Source organism: Physeter macrocephalus, chromosome 8 (assembly GCF_002837175.3).
Source record: "Physeter macrocephalus isolate SW-GA chromosome 8, ASM283717v5, whole genome shotgun sequence".
Classification (NCBI taxonomy): domain Eukaryota; kingdom Metazoa; phylum Chordata; class Mammalia; order Artiodactyla; family Physeteridae; genus Physeter; species Physeter macrocephalus.
In genome coordinates, this window is record NC_041221.1 from 8,412,867 (window position 1) to 8,426,694 (window position 13,828).

The following is a 13,828-nucleotide window of genomic DNA, read 5'->3' on the forward strand; positions in this document are numbered from 1 at the left end:
CCACTGCGCCACCAGGGAAGCCCAGATGGACTATTTTTAAATTCTGGTCTCAGTTGACCTGGAATCTCTTCTCTTTTGTCCTCTACCTTGAATCCAGGCCAACATCTGAGAAAATAGTTTCAAAGACAACAAATGAACAGGGAGTTGGAACATTCTCCCATCATCTGTGTATAAAATTGTCTAAAGCTGTATATAAACTTTGGAAGCCCCCTTGGGACAAGCTGAGCCTGGGAGGAGCTTGCGGGTGGAGGGTGGTTGAAGCACAACAGCTTCCTGATGGGCGGGGAACGCTGCATCCCCAGGCTGAGTGATGCCCATGGCAGACCTTTCAGGAGGCAAGGCCTGGGGTATGCTCATCCTTCCTCTAACAGGGATTTTGTAAAGGATGCTGACTGTTTTCACACTGGAGAACACCGAAGAATCTCAAGAAACTTCTTTTGCTCTGAAAGAAGGAAATGATCTCTGATAGCCTTCTTCATTTAGAATGAAGCCACACACATGAATTTTTACGTGGCATTTCCAAGGGAATGGGTCGGCTGCTCTACCTTGGAATCCCCAAATACATGAATGTATTTCTTTGGGAACTTGCAGTGAGTTTTAATGGACACAGTCATGCTGGGAATAAAACAGAAATGGTCGTGCCTGGTGCCCATTGGAATCTAATACTGATTATTTTTGAAAGCAGAGGGAATTGGCCTACAAAAAAAAAATCAGCATACACATTTAAAATGGAGTTAGAAAGAGCTGGCAGAAGAACTATGAAAGAATATTAATTAAAGTTTCAAGTTTGAGGCTGGTCATGGGAAGGTCAGAAATATTTTTCTTAAGGTCATGGATCCATCAGAAGTGACTTTAATTAAGAATAATGGGGTTAGGGCTTCCCTGGTGGCGCAGTGGTTGAGAATCCGCCTGCCGATGCAGGGGACGTGGGTTCGTGCCCCGATCCGGGAAGATCCCACATGCCGCGGAGCGGCTGGGCCGTGAGCCATGGCCGCTGAGCCTGCGCGTCCAGGCTCCGCAACGGGAGAGGCCACAACAGTGAGAGGCCCGCGTACAGCAAAAAAAAAAAAAAAAAAAAAAAGAATAATGGGGTTGGACCACCTCTGCCCTCATCCCTGTGTCATTACCATCCCTGGTGGAGAGACCTCTTTAAAGTCACAGACAGAAAGCTAATGTGATTAAGGCCTGGTTTTCACATTTTTCAAGTACCAATTGTGTGCGGACATGAGAAGAAAGATCTCTTATTCTCAAGGCATTTGCTCATGCAATTTTAAAATACCATTCGTTGCTTATTGACTTAATGAAGCTGCTCATGGATTTCCAGTTTTTCTCCCGCATTAATTTTAGACAAATAATATTAATCAATGAGCTTGTCATTCTTGCTTTGATGGAAGGTGAAAATATGAAGATTTAACAAGAATTTGGGCCCCATTCCAGAAGCTAGTCATGGAACATGGAGCTTCTTTTTGATCTTTTAGATATAGCATAGAATGTTCACTTTAATTTGCTTTTGGAGTGATATTAACATAACTCAACAAATTGCTGATTTAGAACATCCTTCTTAGTCTCATTTGCACATTTGTTCACATACTTCCTACCATGTGACCAGCGTACTGTGATTGATTGTAGAAATGCCCTCTGTATTCATGATCTTTATGATGTGACTTTGCAGCTTCAGCCAATAAGAGGTAGAGTCCCCCCACCACCCACCTTGAATCTGGGCTGACCTTGTGATTTGCTCTGGCCAACAGAAGTGAAGGTGCTAGTTCTCTTCATCTCTTGGAAATGAGCCCAGGCTGGCCTGCTGGAGGATGAGAGGCCATGTGGAGCAGGGATGACCCACCTCAGCCGACTCAATAGCTGACCTGGATGCATGTGTGACTACCCCTAAGACTGGGAGGAGAATCATCTAGAGGTGCCCAACTCAAATTGCTGACCCACTGAACTACTAACTTTGGGGAAGTTTGTTACATAGCAAAAGCTAGCTAATAACCTCTCTCTAACCTAAGAGAGGTTCTTTGGTGACTCTATCAAGAACTCCTTAAAGAAAAAGTGACCCTCATTGTAGAGTCGTCATCGAAAAGGTTGACACTTATTTTGGAAGCTTTATCATTTCACTAATCTCAAGAAAATTAGGGTAAACAGTTTCATCATCTTCAGCATACTGCGTACACAGCCGATTCCAGCCTCCAGGCACAGTTATTATCTCCATTTCATAGATGAGGAGCCTGAGGTTTAGAGCCATTAAATACCTTGCCCAAGGCTGTGCAGACCACAGGTGGAGTCAGGATTGAAACTTTTAGCACCTTCACGCTGTATAGCTCTGTAAGATGAAACCAAGTGATGTAGAACCAAGGTGGATCCTGTAGGTGACCTACCTATGACTGCGGGAAATGTGGCTCCAGTCTCCTCAAAATGCAAGAGTAATATTTTGCTGGATAACTTCTTCCCCTTTCCCCCACTTTGTAAGCATTTGGAGAAAACTTTGTAAACAGGGCTGAAGCAGTAAGGCTAATCAAATCAAAAGCATCCTCCCCTACCCCCTGCCCCAAAGGATCATACTGGTGCTTGCTAATGTGAATCCTTTCTGTTCAAAGTTTAGTACCTCATCCAAGGGCTCCACAATTACATTTCCATTACTTCCCACTGTTTATCACAGTTGGATTGCGAAAGCCAATTTATGTTGTGATTTCTCCTTTGCTAGATCTTTACCGTCTATTGTTAATTTTGTCCTCACAGTCCAGTTGGAAGCCTCATCACAGTGTTGGCTCCATGGTGCTGTTGGGACATAGGCCCTGAGAGGGACCTTGTTCTCCAGCCACAAAGTGTCCTCTGGACCAGCCATGAGGTCACGGGAAGACTCTGTCCTTGAACAGCTCTTTCTCACTCATCTAGGGCAGTTTCTGATTAACCTTATATCAAAAAAAGAAAGAAACATTTCCTTGTGTATTCTAAAATGAAGAAAAATGATTGTGTCTCCCTAATGCCTCTGACCTGGGGTTCGTGAACCCAGATTCAAGTATTTTCATCACGTGACCATCCTCCATGACAGCTCTTATGGTCCATATTGGAGTGACCTGGGCTTTAAGCTGGAGGCCAAGTTTGCTAGGGCTTCCGGGGGTGCGGGGAAGGGTGAGGTGGGGACAAACATTTTGTTCTTTGACAAGAAGAAAGAAAGGTTTCAAGAATACCTTTAGAGATGGGTTGGCAGCCTGGGACAACAGTATTTTTATGGGCATAAATTACTTCTGATAAAAAAAGAACCGGGATCCATGAAAGAAAATATAATTCAAGAATGTTTTGACCATAGCTGTCTAATATTTGAAGAGGTTTTCTTGATGGGAGATTTGATTGCCACCTGTCTTTGTTTTTGTAATTCTCCAAGGCGACAGGCCAATAAAATCAGCTTATCTGTACGGCTTTTCTAATCTGTTGGCAAAGATTGAAGTGTTTTTTTTTTAGCCTTCTTTAACAATGTCCCTATTTCCTCCCACCTTATTTTCTTCATATGAATTGGGCAGGGGCTTTTTATTAATATTAGAGAGATATGACTTTATCCATCAGTGGTTGAGTTGTAATTTGGTCTGTTTAGTTGCCAGTGAATACACGGAGGTGTGCAGCCTCCGAGACCAGCAGGTTCATCCGAAAATGAGATAAGAGAAAGCAAGTGAACAAATACTTCAGTCCACGGACCACAGATGCTGGTGTGTCTGCGGCCACCCTTCTGTTTATTGCTCTGTGGCCAGTCATCCTTCGACATAGACCCCGAGTTTCCAGCAAAGCCTGCCCAACTCTAGGTGCTGTTCGAGTTCTACGGCCTCAGCTCTGAGCCACCAGTTGCCCAGATCAATCGCCAAGTTAATTATTTTTCTTCTTTGAACTCAATCCCCCTCCCTGCCTTTATCCCCGTGGCGTACTGTGAAAAAGCACAGCAATGCTTCTCTTTACCCATCTCTTTGAAGAGCATGATGTTAAAAATTAGCAAGCAGCAAAGCCAAACTTCATGCAATCTTGTGGGAAGGGCACAGATTCTGGGGTTCAATGGCATTGGGAGGGGAAACTAGAGGCAGTAAGCAGCTAAGATCGATTGAGCACCTACTACCTGCTAAGGGTTTGGGGCTTGTTATCTCCTTTACTCCACACAACAGGTTTAGTTATTACTGCATTTTGCAGATTAGGAACATGCATCCACCGAGAGTAGGTAATTCCCCCACTGTCACACAAGGGCACGAAAATCCTGCTCTTGTCACCTTTCCTGCACCCTTTTCAACTTCTTGACGGTGAGAATATCTGTCTGCTTTAATCAAGGGGCATTTTTCAGTCAAGGTTTCATGAGACAATATGCACCAAAGCATATTTGTAAACTGAGGCACTCCACTAAAGCTAGTTGTTACTGCTTTCCACATGGAAATTCTCCTGGGTTCCTGGTCGTTTGGCCAGTTCCACAAAGTAGGCTGACCAAAGTCCTGTGATGCGTGAGGCCTGGTCCAAGGCAGGGTCATGAGCCCCTTCTCTGAAGGTGCTGAACGTCGCACAAAGTAAGGGTGTCCCCTGGGGCACTTTGCTTGTCCTTTCGGGCTCACTGGGAACCCTAACTCCATATTTACCCCATTAGAACCTGGGAAAGGTCATTCTTTCCATTTATCAGGTTGGGGTGGCCTCATCCTGAGGAAGCTGGAAAGGATTTGGGGTTAGAAAATCTTCATGTTTTAAGTGTTATTTCTAGAATGTTCCCTATTCATTAAGGAACAGCTTCTTTTTGAGAGGCTCGTTTCTCATGGCTTGTCAAACAGGGCAGGTTATTTCATGCATACATGAAGGAATTCATACATGTAGGCTGTGAATGGGTGTCCATCAACCAGAGGGGCCACGCCCTGAAGGCAACAACATCTGTGATACTGAGTCACCTCCTCCTTTCCACGTCCTCAGCCATGAGCTGAGATGCCACCGGCAGACACCATAGAATTCAAAGCCACCTTTTCCTGGGCACACGTGCTGTGGAGTGAAGAGCTTGGTTAAGGGAGAAAGAGCTGCCTCGTCTTGGAGGCTTACTGAGTGCCAAGCTCTCTGCATCATCGCATGTAGTTCTAGCGGGAACCATGCCACAGAGGAGCCATGCCAGGGAGGAACCACGCAAGAGGGGTGCTAGTTCCAGGGGAAACTGATTGCTCAGGGAGGTTAAACACTTTGCTCAGGTGGGAAGTTCAAAAGCTGGGGTTTAAACACGGGTGAGTCTGATTCCAGACCCTACAGACTTAAACATATCATCACAGAGCTTAGGCAACGGCTGGTGCCTGACGTGTAATGTGAGGTGAAAGTTTGCTTGAAGTTAATTAATACTACCATCCCTTATCATAAATGGAAGGCAGGAAATATACCTGTATGAAAGTAAAAGACAATCCATCCATTAAAAGAAGTCATAGTTTAGCCATTGTTTTTCAGACTTTTTGGACAATATCTCACGATAAGAAATATATTTTTTTATCGTGATTCAGTGGTCATATTTAGATATTTGTGTATGCATACACATATGAGTGTGTGTGTATAGACTCAAACCAAAATTTCATGGAATAATTCTTCCTAATTTACCATGTACTCTACACTGAAAGATTTTCTGTTCCCTTTTCCTTTATCTCATTTTTTTTTTACAGTGCTGGTTAAATTTATTTTATTAAATTCATTTATTTTCACAATCTGTAGGCCATGACCCCCTAGTCACAGACACTGGTTAATGGGGGCTATGTCTCTGGAACAGCCTGTCTGAGTTGGAAGTTAAGACCTTCTACTTGTAGGCTCTTTGACCTTGGGTAAATCCCTTAACCCCTCTTGCCTCAGTTTCCTTATCTACAAAGTGAACATAATGAAATAACAGCTACCTCAAAGAGATGTTATAGCAACTTGGTGCAATAATACAGATGAAGGGCTTCAACCGAAGAATGGTGAAAGTAAACAATTAATGTTAGTTTCCTAATTATTACAAGTGACTTTTCCACAATATATTTATTTTGCATCTGTATCTGCTATTTAATAACAGCAAAAAAATTAAGGCAGTTGGTATCTATGGGAGGGATGCAAGTCTGTCTATGAGTATGTTGGAGGTCTGGGTAATGATCATATAAACCCTACTTTTCTAGGGCTTAGAGGCAGTCGTGGCTGATTTGAAGTAGGAAAGAGCAAAATTAGATTCAAACGTAACTCTATGTCTTAGATTAAAGTATGTTTATAAAACAGGCACAAATTCATAGACAGAAGGTTAAATTATACTCAGTCTAAACTCTACATAAAGAAGGTGGGGAAACATATAACACATTTTAGAAAAATTTCCATTGAGATAATAAAATGACACCAAAATGTTGGTACTATTAAAGGGTAAATTCTGTTATCTGGAAGACTGCATCCTGTGGAGATATTTTCCCCATGACGCCTGTGGGAAGATGAAAGTTTGCTTTACGGAACCTTTCCCATTGTGATTTACAGTTGGTACAGCACGAGGTGCTGGGGTGAAATCAGGACAAGAAGAGGCTAATGGAGCAGGGCAGGCCTCCATTTTTAAGGACAAGGGACATTCTTTGAGTTAGGCCTGTGAGAAGGTGAAATCACCACATAGAATTCAATCCCAATTTTGGGGAGTTTAGAAGAAAAAAAGAGAAAGAAAATTAAGGAATCTCTTTGGGCCTTAAATAATCTCTTGGAATGGGTATTCTTTTGTTATGCCCATTTTACAGATGAGGAGATGGAGGCATAAGGGGTTAAAAAATTTCCCTTAGGCATTAAGGTAGCTCTTAGGCATCAACCTCCTGGGATTTCTCCCTGTTTTGATGTAGTGTGATATAGTATTATCCTGCCCTTGCATTTAAGACATAGAAAAATTATAGGTTTTATGGGGGTTGAGGTGAAGGGATGATCCAAGAACAATATAGGAGAGACCAGGAATCTGACGTGACAGAACAGACTATGACTGGACACTGTTTATTCTTTGAGGCCAGAAAGTGGGGTTTATATTTGCCTTGACCCAAGGTTGCACCTAGATCTTTTTTCATGTCTTTTTTATGGACACTGCATGGAAGTGAAAAGGCTGGAATGCTGCCAAGACAAGTCAGCAAACCTAATGTCATTTGCTCTTAGCTGGATCAATGGCCTTCTTCTTGCCCTTTCTTAGAAGCTTGGTGTGTTGGAAACTCAGCAAAATTAAAGAACTGTTAAAAAGGATTAATTCATTAAAATGGATTAAGCCTGGGAACCCATGGAAAGATTGACTTCAGTGTCAAGGGGCAAAGTGGCTGGCTGTTTTGGAAGTCTAAGGTGGCAGATTCAAGGCCAGTAGCCTGGTTGAGCGGCCACAGGCAGGACCAAGCTTCATTTCATTCAGAAGTATTTGGCTCTAATTCTAGCTTCAGTTCTTTCCTAAAGTGAAGTACTTGAAGATCCCTTCTGCTTCTAATACTGAGATTTAAGGTAGTCAAAATAGGACCTTCCCCAACGCCAATCAGGTCTCCTCGTAAACTACCTGCCTACATGTGCTTTCATTACTATACACTGAATCTTTATGTTATTTGTCCATTTGGTTGCAGTTGGCAATAAGTTGGCCTCTCTGGATTCTCCTTTGTGCCTTTTTTGTGGCTACAGTGCAGAAAGATTTGGGTGTGGGTTGCAAAGAGTAAAACAAGTGAGATTGCTTGTGCAACCATGGCAATCTGTAAAACACACCATTGGGAGTAAGTGGTTAATAGAATACAATGTTTCAGAATTAATAATTTATATGGTTTCATTTCCATGACACTGAATTATAACAACAATAAAAACAAGATGGCGATACACTAATATGTATAAAATAGATAACTAATAGGAACCTGCTGTATAGCACAGGGAACTCTACTTCACTTTGCTGTACAGTAGAAACTAGCACAACATTGTAAAACAACTATACCCCAATTAAAAACAAAAACAAAACAAGATGGCGACACTGTTGACTTGCTACCAACAGACATTTCTCCACCTATTTTTTTCCCCTCGCCAATCTACCATCCACAACAGAAGTTGTAAGTGCCAGATATCCACTTTTTCAGCCTCCCTCACAGCTAGGGGTTGGCCATGTTTTCCATTCCTGAAGGGAAGTCAGCAGACGCAGTGGGTGAAGGAGAAATGAGCGAGGAGAAGATTCTTCCTTTGAACCTGATTGAGTCAGGATATTGTTTGTGGAGTTGTGGCAGCCTTCTTATCTCCAAGAAAAGAAGGCCAAGAGAAACAAAGGGAAATGGACTTACCATAGTCCAGAGAATCTAGAGCTGCTGAACTGGACTAGTTACCTTTGGACTTCTCGTATGTGAGATTTATGAACAATCCCCAAATATTCAAGTCACTGTAGTCAGACATTTCCTCACCTGCAGTTTAGAGCTTCCTAATTGATAACCTAACTTAATAATGCCCTTATTAAGTAACCACTCTACACTGGGCATTGTTACATTGTTCTAATAATGCAATCCCATAAAGTATATCTATTTTTAGTCCTGTATTAGTGATGAAGAAGTGGAAGCCTAGAAACAGAAATAACTCGCTCTAGAACAGTGGTTAGCTAGTGGTCAAGGCAGGATTTCAACCTATGCTTCCAAACCCCTTACTCTGTGCTTACAGCACAAATGGGGCAGGCAGCCATACACATTGGTTCTGAAGAGACCCAGAAAAGGCTCTATCTCTTCCTTGAATTCTCCTCCCCATTGGCCGCATGTCCCATGAGTCTTACCCCTGGTATCTCCTTAAGGAACCTTTTGGGGATTTGCACACTTGAATGTGGTTAAATCATAGTGCTGTCCCAAGAGAAATTAAACCTACATTCATACAAAAACTCGTATAAGAATGTTCATAGCATCATTATTCACAATAGCCAAAAGGTGGAAATAACCCAAATGTCCATCAACTGACAAATGGATAAATAAAACATGTTCTATCCATACAATGGAGTATTACCCAGCCATAAAAAGGAGTGAAATACTGACACATGATACATCATGGATGGACATTGTAAACATGCTCAGTGAAAGAAGCCAGTGAAAAAAGAGCACATACTGTTCGATTATATTCATATGAAAGTGCAGAATAGGGAAATCTGTAGAGATAGTAGGTTAGTGGTTGCTTAGAGCTGGGGAATATGGGGGATATGGATAGCTAAATTGTGTGAGATTTCTTTCTGAGGTGATAAAAATGTTCTAAAATTGACTTCAGTGATGGTTGAACATATTTGAGATTATACTAAAAATCAATGATTTGTCCACTTTAAATGAGTGAATTGTATGGTATGTGAATTATATCTCAGTAAAGCTGTTAAAAAAATCATAGTGCTTCTAGGAGGGGAAGCACCGTAGCTAGTCACCCGTCATAGGTGGGCTTGGACTCCAGTAACTTTGACGGGGGGAGGAGGAGAAGATGTCAAAGTGAGGGGGGGCAGGAGAAGCTGGAAACAGGGAAGCATGTCAGCCAGTGCAACAGAGGTCTGCGCAGCGACAGAGGGTCTTTCCTTGACCAAACTCTACTCAGGGTCCCCTGAGCTTTTTTTCAACCAGGTCTTCACTTTTGGACTTCTGTGTTTGTCTCCACATTGTCCAATTCTAGGAAGGATTCTGTTAAGTCAGTTTAACCAGAATTCCACACCTTTCATATCTGATCACCCTCCATATCTGAGCAGGTTCCTCATCCTCCACCACCCCCAGGGGGTGTCTGATCACCCTGGTAGGCCTTCAGCAAGAATCCTGTTAGGTCAGTTTAGCCAGAACCCCTCTTACCCCTGATGTCTCCTCTTAGTAATTTTCCATCCACAGACCCCACCCTGCTCCTTGTCTATGACTCCCACTTGCCCACGCTGTACTCAGAGTTGAGCCCAAATTCTCTTCCCCCTGTAAAACTCCAATGCAGTAGCCTCTACGTATACCTACAGGTCTACAGACCTCCTTGAATGAAATCTGCCTTACTGTCTTTTAGCAAGTGCCATTGAATAATTTTCTTTTTAACAGCAGCAAGAAGGTGTGTGTATTTTCAGGGGAGGGGGAGGAGAGGGGAGGGGAAGGTGAGAAGGTGAGAAAAGGTGTTTGCAGGATGATCGTTCCTTTTCCCACTACCTTGAGGAAGGTGAGCCCCCTCCATGCAGCAATTATGGCCAACAGACAAGGGTAAGTTCTGCTCGGGGTGGAGGAAATAATAGCTCAGCCAACTGCAGTTTAGATCACAAGACTTTGTGTAAAGAAATGAAATAGTTCCATCTTGTAGAAAAGAAAAAACACCTAGAAAATATCTATTCAAATATTTGTTCCAAGTTCTCTCAAAATAACTTGCTTGATAGTTCTGGGACTTGTACTCAATTTCTTATACGACATTGAGAAGGATTACTGATTATCCTTTACTTAAACATTTTAAAAATGTGGTTTGGTTTGCATATTCCCTCAAAAGTCCCTCAGAATTTCAAGTGAGCATTTTCACAATAGAGTTGTCTCTCTGGTTAGTCTTCCTATGGACTCTATTTTAAAGTTACTGTTATATTATTTTTTTCTTCAAAAATTCCTATGAAAATGTGGCTTTTATTAAGAGAGCCACCCAACCCCTTTATCTGTTAAATCTTGGACTCCTCACCCCTAGGATAACACCAAGAGCCGCTGACAAGTTTATCCTAGGCGTTGGTAAGAAGGGGCTCATTCCTTGGCTGTAATTCTCAGCTAAAGTCCTAGAAGAAACTGGAAATGGAGCATTCTGCAAGAGCAAAAGAAAGGTGTGGCTGGAACAAACTGTGCCCAGTTTTCCTGGAGCAGAGACTTCTTCAAAGGTACCCAGGCAGAGTGTGAGCTGGCTGCACAGCAAGGTACCCACTTATTCCACACGGGATGGTGGATAGGGAGGATGCAGTGTAGGAAAGCCTTTATTAGGCTGGGGGGAAGGCCCTGGGGGAATCCACTTAAATAAAACTTCATGCTGAACAGTGAAAAAAAGAAAAAAAAAATAAAGAAAAGAAAGGTATGGTTGTCGGGTCTTTATCTTGAAAACTGAAACAAAAACTATAAAAATAAGTTTACATTATCTTCCATTGAACATGCTTATAATCATAACTATGCACAAATTCTTAGGAAAAATGCAAGGATAAAGTGTTGACTATTTTTCGTCTGGGTGATTTTTCTGGCAACCCTGCCATGTTAGTACAATCAGATAGCCTTCATCTTAAACACTGAGATGATCAGAAAGGTCATAAAGAGGGTCAGGTCTGCAAAAATATGCTGAAGCTTTGTTTCTCCAAGGGCTTTGGATAACATTTTGCTACTCGAGTCATTCTCTTTGAAGGCACCTCCTATGTGCCATCTCCCCATCATTACCTCCTCTTTGGGTGTCACGGGCCCATGTCTGCCAGGTCATCATGTATCAACGACTTCCCCTGTGATGGGAGGAGATCCATAACTTGATCATTGTCAATTGACCCTATGAAATCCTGCATCTATTGCAAGATTTCACATTTCACTTTGTAATCCACTTGTGATGGATTACCTGGCAACATCTGTGACTCAGAGAGACCCACCTATAAAGTATTTAAAGCCTTGGCTGGGGGGGTTGATGAGAGGCGGGGAAGAGAGATGTTGGAGATAAAGGGGCGACCAATTGTTAATTTAGCCAACTCTTTGGGGAGTCTTCTTGTTTATGACACTTCTACTTCCTTACTCAATCCTCCAACTTTTCAGACTCAGATAACCAGGGTCCCTCCTATATAATCTGGATATTTGAACCTAACCCTTCTGCCTCAGTCTACTGGATATTCTGGATCAAAGTACATCCCTGTTTTGCTTCAGTAATCTTGCAAACAGTCCGAACTCTTTGTTTCACTTATTGTCTGTGGTTTGGTGCCAACCCTTTTGAGCATCCACCATGTACAAAACTCTCGGAGGACAGCTAGGATTCCACAAAGGCCCTGTCCACGTGTTTTCTCCTGGACACTGTCTAGAGAATTCCATTCTTCTCATATTCAAAACAGTACTTGGGGAAGCTTGTTTGGGGTTGCCTGCCCTCTGTGTACACTCAGCACTTTTCATAGGGCTCACTTGCCTCTTCCATTGTGGTGGTTCATGTGTAAACCTCTCCTAGCCCCACCCCAAAGGCAGGGTTTCCCAAGGGTGTGGGCTCATCTCCGCCTCGGTTCTCTGACTCTTGTGCTTCTCTCCACCGCAAAGTGGAGATTCCCACCGTTTCCCCAACTCAAGGGGTGTGTGTGGTTGGGACAAAGAAGATAATGTCAAACGACTTACATTTACTTACCATTTTTATTTCTAAAACTCCTTCCCATAAATTATCTCAAAATTGTTCCTCCTAGTCAGCTTTAGTGGTAGGCATGAAAGATACTGTCCTCCCAAAGGGTTGATGAAACAGTAGCTATAGTGACTGCTCAGAGAAAGGGTGATTGGCCCCAAATTATACAACCTGTGACCTGTGGGTGGTAAAGCTGGTGTTGACACCAAGCTCTCAGTTCTTTCCGCAGACGCAGAGCAAGTTTAGGGCTTTGACATCACGGCATGTCAGGGCCTATTCCTGAGTCTGGTGGAGGAGAAGCCACAGCAGGGATGGAGTATCTGAACATATTTCCATTATTTACTCATTAGGGGGAAAGGTCCCCAAATCCCCTGGTGTTCAGGTCGGGGAGACTACAGGAGGCTGAATAATGGACCCCCCCAAAATGTCCACCTCCTAGTCCCCAGAACATGTGAATGTTATCTTACAGTGAAAAGGGACTTAGCAGATGGGATTAGGTTAAGGATCATGAGATGGGGAGAGTCTCCTGGATTATCTGGATGGGCCCTAAATGTCATCACAAGAGTCCTTATGGTGGGGGGGCAGGATGAGTAGAAAAAGACAAAAGTGATGTGATGACAGAAGCAGAGAGAGAGAGCTCAGAAGCTGCTACACTGATGGCTTTGAAGATGAAGTATGGGGCCATGATCCAAGGACTATAGGCGGCTCTAGAAGCTAGAAAAGGCAGGAAAACAGATTCTTCCTTAGAACCTCCAGAAAGAACTCAGACAGGCCAACCCATTTTAGATTTTTAGCTGTTAAAGCTGTAAGATAATAAATCTATGTGAGTTTCATGTTTGCCGCAAATTATCAGAAACTTAGTGGCTTAAAACAATACAAATTTAGGTGTTTCATAGCCATCTCTCTAGAAAAGAATATTTTAATTAGCTAGAGGTTCATATAAGACCTGCTCAGAGGGAAATACACAGGGAGAAGAGAAGAGGTGTCTGCAATAGTTAAAGAACCAGGAGACCTTCAAGATGGCGGAGGAGTGAGATGTGGAGATCACCCTCCTCCCCACAAATACATCAGAAATACATCTACATGTGGAAAAACCTCTACAGAACACCTACTGAACGCTGGCAGAGGACCTCAGAATTCCCAAAAGGCAAGAAACTCCCCCGTACCTGGGTAGGGCAAAAGAAAAAACAGAGACAAAAGAAGAGGGACGGGACCTGCCTCTTGGGGAGGGAGCCGTGAAGGAGGAAAGGTTCCCACACACTAGGAGCCCCTTCGCGGGCGGAGACTGCAGGTGGCGGAGGGGGCGGGAAGCTTCGGAGCCGCGGAGGAGAGCGCAGCCACAGGGGTGCGGAGGGCAAAGCGGAGAGATTCCCGCAGATGATCGGCGCCGACCGGCACTCACCAGCCCGAGAGGCTCGTCTGCTCCCCCGCCGGGGCGGGCGGGGCGGGGAGCTGAGGCTCGGGCTTCGGTCGGAAGCAGAGAGAGGACTGGGGTTGGCGGCGTGAACACAGCCTGAAGGGGCTAGTGCGCCACGGCTGGCCGGGAGGGAGTCCGGGA